The sequence below is a fragment of the Rattus norvegicus genome, chromosome 20, assembly GCF_036323735.1.
Source record: "Rattus norvegicus strain BN/NHsdMcwi chromosome 20, GRCr8, whole genome shotgun sequence".
NCBI classification, from domain to species: Eukaryota; Metazoa; Chordata; class Mammalia; order Rodentia; family Muridae; genus Rattus; species Rattus norvegicus.
Window position 1 is genome coordinate 20,865,132 of NC_086038.1, and position 14,391 is coordinate 20,879,522.

Below are 14,391 nucleotides of genomic sequence, written 5' to 3' on the forward strand. Positions count from 1 at the left end.
GCACGTACGGCTAGGCAGTGTCAGGACCAGCAACCGTGCTACCCTTCCATGTGCCAAAGGGAGCTGAGCCAAGTCTGCTCACCTATACAATGGAGAGAGTGGAAGAGGCTGGGGAGGTGGCTAAGAGTGCTTGCTGCACAAGCACGAGGACCCGAGTTCAAATCTCCGAAGTTCATGTAAAAAATTGACATAATTCCAAGTGTCTGTAATCCCAGCTCTAGTGTCGGAGGTGGGGGTAGGGCTGGGAGTGGGGAGACAGACTTGGCAGTGGCTAACCCAGTTCAGTGACAGACCTTGTCTCAAGAGAAGAAAACAGAGTGGTCACCGGCACACCTAATGTCCTCCTGGGCTCCACACATGCACCCCAGCACACACCTCCACACAGGTATACCTTCCTTTTTACGTTCCTTTTTAAATAAATGCAATGGCTCCCTGGGAGTATTGATTCCGTCTGGAACTATCTAACACTTATTTTAGGACAAAGCGGCCAAGAGCCCTACTGGTCTTGAACTCAGTTGTCAGTCATGAGAGACAGAAGTGTCCTGGATGGACTTCAGTTATTACAACCCAATGGCAGAACCTTGTCTTCTATGCACGCCTAGAGCAGAAGTTGTCAAAAATGCCCCCCATCTTTATATGTATGTATGCATCCAGGAAGCAGCGCCTTCAGCCACATTCTGGGCAGATTACCCCAGATGGCAGGTGGCTGAGGCAGGGTGGGACTCGAGGGTGCTGAGCGCAAGCTTTCGCACTTTGCAGTGTCAGTCTGAGTGTGCAGGACCAACCCCCCAACTCAGAGGAAACGTGGAGAGGAATCTTACTACTCCCTTGCCCAATCATTTCCACTTAACACACGATGAAAGCAGAACTCTGTGACATGTTTGCTCTGTCTGGGCAAAAGTTCTGCTTTTTTTTTTCTGGAAGATCTTGGCAAAGGAAAAAAAGAGAAAGAAAAACCTTCAGGGAGAGAGAGAGAGAGAGAGAGAGAGAGAGAGAGAGAGAGAGAGAGAGAGAGAGAGAGAGCGCTTTGCAAACTTTCGACCATTCTGTGAGCATTCATTCTAGCATCGCCCTTTGCTGGTTTCTTGTGTTGCACTGTGCTAGGACGGAGACCTAAGAAATGCTAATCTGGAGCTGATTCAGGCCTCTCCACCTGGGGTGAGGAAAGAGGCTCCCAGCCAACCCGGAGTCAGCAACTGGGATTTCTTTGCCAGGGTCCCTGGAAGAACTTGGCATGCTGTCAGGGTGCATCCTGTTTTATGATCCTCTCGGTAAAGTTGAGTCTTAGACTGCATGCAGAGAGGTTGAGGAAAGAGTTGAGTAGCTGCCCTGACTTCCCCCCAACCACACTGTCCTCAATACCAATCAGACAATGCAACAGTTAAAAGTTGCACTGCCCCCCTGATACAAGGGCTCTCTTGGGGACAGTGGTTGGTCTGATGGGTCAGCTACCGTGGTAAGTTAGATGTTAATTATTTTGACCTTTAACCCTGTCTGGCCAGTCACCAGTTATTAGAGTTCTTCTAGAAAGAGAACTTAGGGGTTATTGTTCCTGGCAAGCTAGAGATTGGCGACTCATCTTGGAACCCTATATACATAAGAAGAACATGAGTTTTACTGACAACTAATTAGAGTAACTTAGGTGGGGGGTCCATGGCTATGCCAAGGGGTTTAAGTCCTTACCTACTACATAAGCCATTTCTCGGCAATGTGTCTACCATAAATGCGAAAATTTAGGAGGCCTACCTCTCCAAGATGTAGCCATGAAGAAAAAGAAATGCACTCATCCTATGGAAACTCAAGCAATACTAGAGAAATGCTTGCCCTTTAGAAGGGCTGACTCAGGGTTGCATTGTGTAGAAGCCTTTCCCCATTGGATAGGAGACGGATCAGGAATGCGTTTGTTGACAAAATACTAACATAGTTTGCCCATGAGAAAGCAGCTCCTGTGGTTACCACCAAATGACAGCTCTTTTCCAGGCAGAACCCTGGATAAAGGAACGCTGGAGACATGATTGACTCACCGTGGCCCTTCCTTGTTTTAGCCCGGCCCTTTTCTGGGTCACATTCCTCTACTTTCTCCAGCTGTGTTTCCTGGCTTCCTCCTGGGGTTCACCACTCAGGGTGCTAAGAGGGCAAGAATAAGGAAGAGGCCTGAGATTTCTCCTCTGCCCTGCCTGCCTCGGCAGTGTCCCAAGCTGTGGTCTGTGACTTTTGGAGGACCGGTTCTGCTGGAGTTCCACATGGTTCATGGGATTGAATAGGAGGGCCCCAGTTGATGGAATTGTTTGGGAAGGATTAGGTGTGACCTTGGTGGAGGAGGCGTGTCACTATGGGAAGGCTTTGAGATTTCCAAGGACTTACACCATTTTCAGTTAACTCTCTGCTTCTGTTTGTGGTTTTGAGGTGTGAGCTCTCAGTTGTACACACACACACACATACACACACACACACACACACACACCCCACATCATTTTACTTCACTACCATGGACTCCAACTCTCTGGAGCTATAAGCCCAGTTAAATGATTTTTTTTAAAAAAATATGTTGTCTTGGCTTCGGTGTTTTACCATAGCCATAAAAAGTAACTAGGGCAGGCACCACGTTTGATTGGTTTTCCCAGTTGCACTCTGATCAGTACAGTAATTGACTCTGAATTCTTTAGACAGGGTTACCCCTATTAGTGGCCCCCATTTCCTCGTCTTCAAACGAGGGAGGAAGTGCTTGCCAAGATTTCTCTCAGTCGCCTGGTCTGTAAGTCTCTGGAGACCTGCTTACCAAGGGACAGTATTGTATCAATCTCCACAATCCAAAATACCCTTCGAGATGTCCCTCAGTGGTCCCCCTTGTCTCCCAGAGTAATATTTACTCTGCCCTCCAACAAAACCTTTCCTTAGGTAAGTTCAGAGTCTAGATCAGTGTTCCTAAACCTGTGGATTGTGACCCATTTGGGAATGAAATGACCCTTTCACAAGGGTCAACTAAGACCATCAGAAAACACAGATATTTACATTATGATTCATAACTGTAGCAAAATTACAGTTATGAAGTAGCCACAAAAATAATTTTATGGTTGGGGGGGTCACCACAAGATGAAGAACTGTATTAAAAGGCCGCAGCTTGAGGAAGGTTAAGAACCACTGGTCTAAATAGTTAGGAATACAGTCAACTAAAAAAATTAGATTTGGTGTTTCCTTCCCATACATTTCACCTCTGTCATTGTCCTGTGCTCTTACTATGCTCTGTAAGTTGTGGACAGTTTGCTACATCAGTACCAATTGCTAAGTCATCATTTTCAAGAGTTTGTTTTATTGAGCAGTGGCTTGGTTGTTTTTGCCCACACACAGATGGCCCTCTTTCTGATTGGGTGATTCCGGTGCATCTAGATCATTGTTATCATTTAATCGCCTGCTTTGTATCCTCGGATGTCGATGGGCATCTTGCATGGCTTCTGTAGGTCGCTACTCAAAGATGTGCGTAGTCACGTGGTTTAGGCAGAGAGCTATTTTCTTTTCCAAACGAGTCATCGTATACAGCTCCAATCGCGTCCCGACTCCTTTTCCCAGGTGGAGGCCCCACAGGAATAGAGGTTGGCTTGGCTGCTCTTAATCCATCCTGGTGACAAGCTCAGGGACTTCCTCAGCTTCTTAGGGAGCTTGTGGACAACCAGAGAGCAAGAAGCTTGTGTTGCAGATAGCTGGATCCTTTCAGGAGTGAAACACTGACTTCCTAGAGGCGAACTCTGAGAGGAAAAGAAGAGTGTCCTTGCAGGGGCAGTGACAGTAGACTGGGAACCATTTTTTGTTTATAGCTAGATATGGTCACAATCACTGCTCCCTTGGTATACTTACCTGAAAGCTTTGGTTAGCCTAACACGACACTCTGAGTAAGCCGTGTGGATTTCCTGAGAGCATCGTTTTCTTTGGTTCACACAGGCCAAATGGGACATGTTTTAAAGATGAAGAAACAGCTTAGAGCATCAAGCAACTTGCCCAATAAGTGGGAAATGATAGGGCCAGGAAATCCCCGGCATGCGCTTGATGAATGACTGCATTCTTGCCTTTTGCTTGTAAACTAAAATGCCCAAACTTCCATTACCTGCTCTGTTAACACCAAACTATTTCCGCCTGTCTTTCTGTGTTGATTCTCTGCCCGAAATGTGTTGATTTTCTGTCCTTGCCTTTCTATGCCGGTTTACCAATACACTGAGCTCGCTCAGATAACAAGAGAAGGCTGGCTTAATGGCAGCCATTAAGAACACTTGTCACTTTGAAAGAAGGCTCACGGCAGTCTGAAATTCTAGTTCCAGAAGATCCAATGCCCTCTCCTGACTTCCATGAACACCTGGCACCCACGAGGCCCACACACGTACAAGCAGACAAAATATTTATACCCATAAAGTAAAAACAAACAATTGTTTAAAAAAGACAGAAAATGTGTCATCTCAAATAAGCAAGCAAAATTCACCCATAGATTTTAGGAGTCTCTTGGGGAGTTTACATAGGTGGGCCCTATTGGGTCCTCAAAACACCTGAGGATAGGGGATGAATCTGAACCTCGTTGGTGACAGCCATTGACAGACACAGTCTCTTTTTTCCGCTCTCTTTTGTTATTTTTCTTTTATAATTTTGTTCTTTTGGGATGAGGTCTTGCTATGTAACCAAGGCTGGCCTTAAACTTTCAATCTTCCTGCCTCTGTCTCCAATGGTGCTTACATTGTAGATGTGCCTTGTGCGACTCCCTATAGATGTGTATCAGCACACCTGGTTAGGCAGAACAGTTAAACAAATACACCCCTGCACCCATACCCTAGGGTGACGCTGCCTGTCCCATCCCCAGGTAACAGCTGTGCACTCCCGGCTTCAAGGGAAGGCAGGAGGAAGGTCTGTGCATACCTTCGGGACAGCAGGGGTCCGGCTACAGGTTATAGTTCTGATATGAAGTTGCAATTCCAGCAGAACCTAGGTTGTCGAAAAACACACTCAGTTTCCCTCTTTCCTGAGTTCTGGCCTTCTAGAGTCTCTGGGAGTGAGACTAGTCTGACTGATGGGAACCAAGCAGTGGCAGTTTTACAGGAGACAGCAATGACACTTGGATTTCTTACGAATTCTGTTGACATTTTCTGGATCTTTGCTTGCTTTATAAATAGCTCACAAAAGGAAGTAACTGGAAGGAGAAGGTTTACCAAAAACAAAAGCTGAATGGCCTTAGAGAGAGCACAAGTTGAAGGGCAGGCAGTAAAGAAGTGGAGGCTAGGATTTTCCACAAAGTTACAAAAGAGGAGTTGTGGGGTGTATGTGTGTGTGTGTGTGTGTGTGTGTGTGTGTGTGTATGAGTGTACATTTGTGCACATGTCTCTATGTGTATATGTGTATGTGTGTGTATATGTGTATGTGTGTGTATGTGTATGCATGTGCATGTGTGTATGTGTGTACACATGTGTATGTATGTGTGTATACACATGTGTGTATGTGTGTTCGTGTGTGTATGTGTGCATGTGTCTGTATGTGTATGTGTGTGCACATGTGTGCATGTGTGCATGTGCATGTGTATCCAAATCAAGAGGCAGAAGAGACAGAAGCACTAGAAAGCAAACGGACATGTTATTTCATAAGATAATACACCTACATTGTCACTCTCTCTACAGTAGGACACCCGTGTGTTCAGTTGAACTTCCCTTCACCGGGAAGATGTCCTGCATCCCCTGAGATTGGAGCTCCTCTCTTTCCTAAAGGCCAGCAGATGTCTTCCTATGTCTCCGTCATCTATCACATACAAATGCTTTGCTTCAGCATCTGTATTCATCTTTAATTCTGAGCATCTCAAACCCAGGAGCACGGCTCTTTCCCAACCTCAAATCTCCTATTCCTGGAGCAGTGCCAGACACAGGGGAGGGAAGGCTGGGGAGTTGACAGGTGAGCGTGCTGCTATAACACACAGGACCCTCAGACTGTAACCTGTGGGTGTGTCTGGCTGGCAAGGCTGCCCCCGTCCTAGAGAAGGGGACAACCTCATCCAGTGAGTTTCATATTTTCCCTGGGGTTCTATACTTGTGGCTTCAACTCTTACACTACCACATGCTGAAACTGTCTCCCGCCATTTTATATTTTCAGGATTAGTGAAAAGGGCGCTCGCAAACGGGCTGGAAGGAGGAAGGGAGATGGGTCAGTGGGTAAATCCGTCGCCTTGCAAGCAGGTGGCCCCGAGTTTGGATCCCGAGAACACACATAAAGGCAGGAGAGGTGTCACATGTCTGTAACTCCACAGGGCTCTCTGTGGTTGGCTAGGAGACAGAGACAGAATCCCAAGAAACCTTTATGCCATCTAGTTGGGCAAACACAGTGGCAAGGAAGAGACTATCTCATGATGGAAAGCAAAGAGCATCGCCTGAGGTTGTCTTCTGACTGACTCAGGCATGCTATAGCAGTTCTCTCCCTCCCTCCCTCTCTCTCTCTCTCTCTCTCTCTCTTTCTCCTTTTCTTTCTTTCTTTCTCTCTCTCTCCCTCTCTCTCCCTCTCCCTCTTCCCCTGCTCCCTCCCCTTCCCTCTTCTCCTCCCTTTCTTCAGCCCTCCCCCACCTCTCTCCTTCCCACCCCTCTCTTCCTTCCCTCATCTCCCCTTCTTCCCTTCCCTTTTCACCCCCCCCCCCACACGAAAGATAAGTTTGATTTTCTTTTTAAGAATGAAGGTTGCTTAATCACCCCTCAGAGACTCTGGAATTGGAAACCGTGACGAGTTGGGGAACGCAGACTGAGAATGTATGTTTGCTTTTTAGAAACAAGCGCCCTCCTAGTTAGATTTGCACAAAGATAAACAAACCCATCTGTGAACAGATACATAAGAGAGAGACAACACCCAGGACTGGGGCGCTGCGGGGAATCAAGCTCAAATAGCCAAACTCCAGTTACTGAGAAGGCAAGAAGTGCATCTCTCTCTGGTGGAACAGAAAAGGGCAGCTTACTCAGAATAACGTGGGGTCTGAGTGGGAAAGAGTCTGAAGGACAGTGTCCCAGACTCACACTCTCGCTCACTCCGGTGGGCGCGGGGGAAGGGATGTAACTAGGATTTAATTCTGCTCTTCCGGGTTCTTTCACTGTGCCCTGATCAATACAGTTCCAAGGAAAAGGCACTTCTTTTAATTCGTCTCTGGTTGATGACACACATGTTAGTCACCTCCCCTCTCTCACCCTCTCCTCCTTCAGAACCAGCCAAACACACCGTGTCCCATGGCAGCCCCAGAACTTAGGCAGGGGAGAAGCTGGGTGTCAGTCAGCCTGGTTCCGGGTGTGAGTCTTCTTGAAGCTTAAGTGAACTCCAAGGAACTCCTCTGGTTGCTAGGAGACAAGATATCTTTAAATGTCAATTACCGTTTCCCTCAAAATAGCTCAAATATCACCCAGCGCTGGGGCTTTAAAAGTTTTATGCGATGCTAGATTTTAAAAGTGTGGCTTAAAACCCCGAGTTCATGATACGCTGCTTTTGAAGAGACACAGATAAAAATCCCAACTTGAGTATTGCCTGGCTGGGTGACCTTGGCTACTATTACCTCTCTCTTGGGACTCCCTTATCTCCTCCCTTAAAGGAGAACAGACACAGAAGTCGACCTCACAATCTCTGAAGCACAATTCACTCCAACTCCTCAATTATCATCACACAGGAGAACATGTGCGGGAGAGCCAGAAAAATAGAAAACCACCAAAATACAACTTATTTTCGTAGGCGCTTTTATCTCTCTTTCCTTGTAAATTATTTTTTTTCCGTGTGTGAGGTACACATCAAAACTTCTGGGTGGGGGGGAGGGGGGAGATGCCAGGAGGTGATGTGAGATCTCAGAATAAAGCTTGGGTGCTTAGAAAGGAACGGTGTGGGGGGAGGTGAGGGGGTGTTTCTCTCCTTGTAATTCTTTACCCTTCAATAAAATGGGTCGATCTGTTCTTATGTGATATTCTATGTCATTATGTTGATGTTAGTAAGGAGCCAGATAGCCTTCTTATGTGTTACTCAATTCACAAAACGTTGTGGTAGGCTTCATTCGAGATGGGACACGTTGCAGCATAGCAGGCATGCAGCGACTTTCAAGGGGAGTGCTGAGATCAGGGCTTTGGTAGGCAGGCAAGAAAGGACTGTGGGAGAGCCATCCGGACTGTCCATGGCTGTCATGGGCATAGTCCATACACCGAGCAAAGGACAAGTCCCTTCAACTGTTCCTTTTGCCACGGAGCTCCTATGTGGGCCAATCCTGGAGCATTCTGCCTGTTCTTCCTCTCAGAACAGCCATTACTTTGAGAACAATTGCTTACACTTTGGTTTAGATTTTCGGGGTGGCCAGTTACTCGCCAAGGATCCCCAAGCAAGGGTACTTCAACTCTCTGCGCGTTCATATTTGCTTAGCTGTGAGTGCATATGGTAACAGAGCTCACAAAGGGTTTATATTGGATAAAGAAAGGCCATTTTCCATGGTGTGGAAGAGGGATGAAGCCATGAGTGTCGGGTATAACCTCTGAGAATGCTCACAACGGCCTTGAGTACAAGATCAACAACCCACCAGAGTTACCCTCCATGTAAACATCAGTTTGGTTCTGGTGCAATGACTCTGCAAGGGGAATTCATGATTAAAGGTTTGGCATGTTCATGCGTAAACACATAAAAATGCATTCAAAGGCACACGTGTGATTAGCTAGACTCATAAAAGCAGAAATCCAGATTTCTTTTTTTCTTTTGAGATATGGTTTTGCTATTGTGGACCAGGGTGGTTTTGAACTCACACCTACCCCCATCTCCTGAGTAAATAACTTTATTTTTTTACTTTGGAATAATCTGCATGCTTTTTCTTGTGTTTACTATAGGTCTATCTACAAACCAGAAAGGCAAAATGTGATTTATATTCCCTAAGCTTGCATCATCCACCTTTGGGAAAGGAAGCAGACTCAAAATGCTTGAGAAAGAGATTCATCTGGATGGTGTTCATGCTCAGAGAGTCAGACACAGCTGGGAGGAGAGTGTGCGGATGCATCAGGAACGCTCAAAGGAAAAAGAAAACCAGGTTTCTGAAGGGATTGAACTGACTTTCTGTGCCAAGGGAGAAAGTCCTGACTGTGAGCCAGGATAGGAGAAAAGGTGTGGAGGGTCAGTCCAGTCTTCCAGTGTTTGAAGATCAACAAGAGGAAAGGCTCGTTTTCCCATCAAATGGACTCCTCATTAAACTGTGTGAGACATTTACAATTACGCAATGTAAATAATATTACCTTTGAATATTAAGATGCAGAAATCTGAAGCAATCAAATATATTCTAAACCCTCTGAAATAATTAACATCAGCTCTGTAGGAGAGACATCTCTAAAAATATCTTTCGGTGCTTCAGTTCTTAATTAGCTCTGTGTGTGTGTGTGTGTGTGTGTGTGTGTGTGTGTGTGTGTGTGTACCTTTTTGTGTGTTTGTGAGTGAGTCTATGTCTCTTTGTGTGTCTGTATGTGTGTGTCTGTATGTGTATGTATCTCTCTGGGTGTGTCTGTGTCTGTATTTGTGTGGGTGTCTGTGTGTGTCTTTGTGTTTCTGCGTCTGCATGTGTCTCTGTGTGTTTGAATCTGTGCGTGCATGCATGTGTGTAGGCATGCTTGTGCCGTGTCATGTGTGTGAAGGCCTGGGACTAATACTTTCCGGTTTTGATCCTCACCTTCCACCATGTTCGAAGCAGGCCTTTCTGCTGCTTTTCTGTTCTTCACATCTCACGACCTTCCCACAATCCTCCTGGTTCTGACTCTGATCTCCCCAAGGGAGTTCTGGGATCAGAGCTACATGCTTCCACGACTGGCTCTTTATCGACTGAGCTATCGTCTCCTCGGCCTTAGGCTTGTTTTACTTTTTTATTTCTTCGTAACAAGGACCATCTCAAAGTCGATAAAGAATTATCCACCATGAGTTGGATGAGCCAACACTTTCAGAAAACTTTGCTTTTCTATTGACTAAGTTATTCACATTGATACTACAGAACCATGAGGCAGTGTATGCCCCAAGGAGAGGCGTCTTTAGTCTTTCCATCACATAGAAGGAGAAAAACCTAAGCCTCAGAGAAGTCAAGAAACTTGGTCAAGGCCGGGCAGGCCAACGCAGAGCTGTCTGACAACCTGGTCCCCGGCCTTCCTCTGGGTCACACTTCTTGGCCACTTCCTGTCTTGACTAAACAAGTGTGCTTCAGGCCAAATCCAGTATCACTAGTGACCAGTGACGAGGCCCTGTCACATCTCCCAGATGAACCCTGTAATTTCCGAGTCTGAGTTGCAAGACCTTTGGCTCTGTGTTCCTGTCTGGCCTGCCCCGAGAAGATGTTTACTCTGAGATGTGCCTCTGTCAGGATGGCTGAGTATCCCCATACTTGCTCGAAATGTGTGTACTGGACCGTGCTGAACCTTAAGATGTGTGACCTCACAGTCAAGACTGGCCCATGTCTCTGCTGCCCATCCACGGGCTTGTTTCAAAGAGGGCGTCGAGGCTATAAGTAGGTTCATGGAGGTTATAAATAGTGCCCTGGGCTTAGGCCAGCTCAGCCTGTTTATGTTTTTTGAGTTGCGCTGCAACCACTGTTGTAATTATAGATGCGTGGGCGAGGATGGGTTCTGACTGACAGTTCCTCCCCCTGCTTCCTTCTTTATTCAGGCCAGCACTTGGGGGTATCTGAACTCAAAATCCCCATCATAAAGTCCCTCCTGCCCAATCACTACTATACTTCCTGGTTAAACTGAAGAAACAAAAGCAACTGGAAGACTTCACTAAATTTCCTTGATCATTCGGATTGCCTCTTATGTAGTCTGTATGGCCTTTAAAAGACATTCTCTTATGGGACACTTAAAAAAAATGTTGCTCTTTGCTGGAGAGATGGCTCAGTCACTAAAGTGATTGTCTCACCGGTACTAGGACCAATGTTTGATTCCCAGAACCCACTTTTAAAAAGCCAGGTGTGGCGGCAGGTGTTTTTAACCCCTATACCGGGGAAGCACAGACAGGCAGACCACTGGGGCTTTCTGGTCAGCCAGTCAGGCCTACTTTGTAAGTTCCAGGCCAGTAAGACTTTGTCACAGGAAAAGGCAGACAGCACCTGAGAAACAACATGAACACACACACACACACACACACACACACACACATACACACAGACACACACATATACACACACTCAGACACACTCAGACACACACAGACACACAGACACGTACACACACACAGACACAGACACACACATAAACACACAGACAGAGAGACAGACAGAGAAGAGAGAGAGAGACAGAGAGAGACATAGAGACAGAGACAGAGATGCTCCTATTCCTCCTACCTGTACAGAGAACAAGAAAGATTTTCTACCCCCATGGCAAAGCACACGTCCCATGATCTTTTTAAACAGGTTTAAACAGGATTCATGGATCTGACCACAGCAATGGTTCCCTTACTCCATAAGGTGTGACATGTATATTGTCTGTACATGAATCTAGTACATTGCTGTGCTCAGAGATGCAAGCTTAGGAAGGGTTATTATGGTCTACATTAGTACTTCCAATGTGCCTGCCATCTTTCACCAGTGAGCAGGGTGGGGTCCCCTCTTCCTACTATGGTCCATAGGAGCCAAAGGACTGACCACAGCCTAAGAATATTTCCTGGCTAGGCAGATCCAGCTACCAGAACAACCAGGAAGATCCCAGCCTCTACCATTGAGACACCAGGGGACTAGATACAGTTGGAAGACATCAGGAGGAATCTGCTGTCTGTGGGCTTAAAGGTACATACATACTCCTGAGGGCAATTTCTCCACTCCAACCACACTCTACCCATGCCTTTTGACATCAGTAAAAGTGAAATAGAAGGAAAGAGACACTGAAGGTGTCTGAGGGGGGCTAGCCCATGCTACCGTCCTGTCTTCCTTTACTTTTGTTATCTAGTTCCAGGGCTATGATGACTTAAGTTACTTGGGGTTTGGGCTGCCTTGAGGGTGGGAACAGTCCAGTACAAATGATTTAAGCTTATCCTGGACTGTCTTACAAATAAAAGATACTCAGACTATGGTTATTTTACATGTTTTTGACAAATTACTGGGGAATAATCCTTAATCTACTCTTCTAACTGCTGGCCTGGCTGCCTCCCCAGCGGTGTACCCCAGATACTTGCTGTTTCTCCTGGCCATGTTCTCATGGTCTCTCTCCCCTCATGGTAGCTCCTCCACCTCCCTCCTCCTTTCTTCTCCTCTTCTCCCCCAACCAGGTCACTCCCAACTCACGTATCTCTAATCCCCCCAGTAATTAATTGGCTGTAGCCAATTTTATTTAACCAATACTTTAAATTAAGGAACAAGGTTTGCACCACAAAAATCTGTAAACAGAAGTCACTTGTAGGCCTAGGCCTTCCTTCCAGTATAGAATTTAGCAGTACAATACACAGCAGCAGACCAAACCTCGACAGAACAGCACAGTGCAGGAAGTCAAAAGAGAAAATAATCCAGTGGTATCCACAGACATGGACCTGAGGTGACATAAACTTGTGACGGACCATTCACAAAAACTACAGATTGGTGCAGCTGCTACAGTGTTGGCCATAGAAGCACGAAGACCTAATTCGGATCCCCTACAAATCCTCATACAGAAAGTGGGGCACAGCATTCATGACCCTCTGATCATGCCTCAGGATGTCACGTGACTACTTCCTTCAAACTCATAGCTCCATGACTTCCCTGCAGTAACTGACAATGATCTGGAACTGTATGCGAAAATAAACCCTTCCTCCCCAAATTGCTTTAGAAAAAAACAAAACAAAACAAAACACAGGATATCCTCTCACAGGAGCAGAAATGCAAGGATGGATATGGAGGTTTTCTGTATTTCCATTTGAGGAGGTTCCCAATCAAAGGCAGAGTCAGCTAGCTACTGGAGCAGGGGGATAGTTCTATTAGGAAGAGTACCAATGTTGCCCTGTGTTTCTGCAATCGAGAATGAGTGTCGGCCAGGTCCAGATCTAGACGCGATGATTTTAGACCCCACCCAGCATTTCAGCGTGATCTGGGTTCCCTGTTGCGCTCTACCCCAGGCTCTCAGCCCAGGTCCCACCCTTGGCCACACTGGAGCTTGTCTGCTGGGATTGATGGAATCATCCGTTTCCTTTCACCACACGTAGCTAACTCCTACTCCTCAGTCGTCTGTTCACAAGCTTTCTACAAGTTTTCGGGCCACTCTGAAATTCTCCCAGCGTTCCCTTGATCCTTTATTTATACTTGGCTAATCCATTCCACACCCTGTATGGGATTTTCTAGTCTGTGTCCACTGGTCTAGGTGCTCCTTCGGACTTATTAGCATGTCTCACCACTCAGCTAGCTCCCAGCTCCTGATGCATTGTGAACAGAGGGGAACTGAAGCTCTTCCCCGTGAAGAAGAACAACAAAAAATATTGGTGCTGACTGTATTGACCCAAACACTATTCCAGTGACTTGGCTAGCCCAGTAGGGATCAGGCGGTAAAGGGCTAATTTTGCTTTCCCCAAGGCTGAGCACACACTGGGTATCCTTAAATGCTTCCTAGACTGACCAACTTGTGATCCTCGACTTTCATGTTTGTCTTAACTGCCCAAACTTCTAATGCTGTATGCCTTCCTACCTCTAAGTTGTCTTCCTGTACACGGAGACCAGAAGTTCATTCATCCGTTGCTCAAAGAACACTGAAAGCTCGGCATCATGAAACTTTCTCCACGGCAGTGCTGTTCTGTCTTGGGATCAGGGAGCTGTCTGAATATTTGACTGCATTTTAGTGAGGTATAGAAATAAAAGAAAAAAGTGCCAGTGTAGACAAAGTGCCACATCACAGTAGAAAGGCTAACGTAAGTCAGAGAGCACTGGTTGTGCAAAAGTGGGCGGGTCTTTATGCCCAGTCTGATACCCAGTTAGGGCTGGGATGGTGTGTGTTCATTAACAAAGAACAAAAAACAAATTAAGAGATGTTGAGAAATTCTGAGAATATACGGTCAATTATAGTATACAAAAGCCATGGTTAATGTTTGTTTGTTTGTTTGTTTTAAAGCTTAGCTTGGGACTGGAGACATGGCCCAGTGATTAAGAACATTTTAACGCTCTTCTGAAGGTCCTGAGTTCAAATCCCAGCAACCACATGGTGGCTTCACAACCATCTGTAATGGGAGCTGATGCCCTCTTCTGGTTTGTTTGAATACAGCTAAAGTGTACTCATATTTATTTCTTAAAAAAAAAAAAAGCATAGCTACCATTTTGCCATGTGTGTAGATGCATATGTTCCTCTGTGTGTGTGTGCGCACACACACATACACACGCATGTGCGCACGTTCAAGCATGTGTATGCATGGGAACATGTGCATTTGTGAGTTTCAGTATATGGAAGCTCAGGGCTA

General features: G+C 46.1%; 1 long non-coding RNA gene across 3 annotated transcripts in view; it reads left to right on the top strand.

The window, feature by feature from the left end:
• The window catches only part of LOC102550965 (uncharacterized), a 30,844-nt gene extending 21,499 nt beyond the window's left edge, over positions 1-9,345 (top strand). For all 3 annotated transcript variants that reach the window (XR_010060808.1, XR_010060807.1, XR_005497746.2), the window contains one exon: positions 8,847-9,345. This is a non-coding gene — a long non-coding RNA (uncharacterized LOC102550965). The remainder of the gene's footprint in view (positions 1-8,846) is intronic.
• Positions 9,346-14,391: the final 5,046 nt, after the last annotated feature.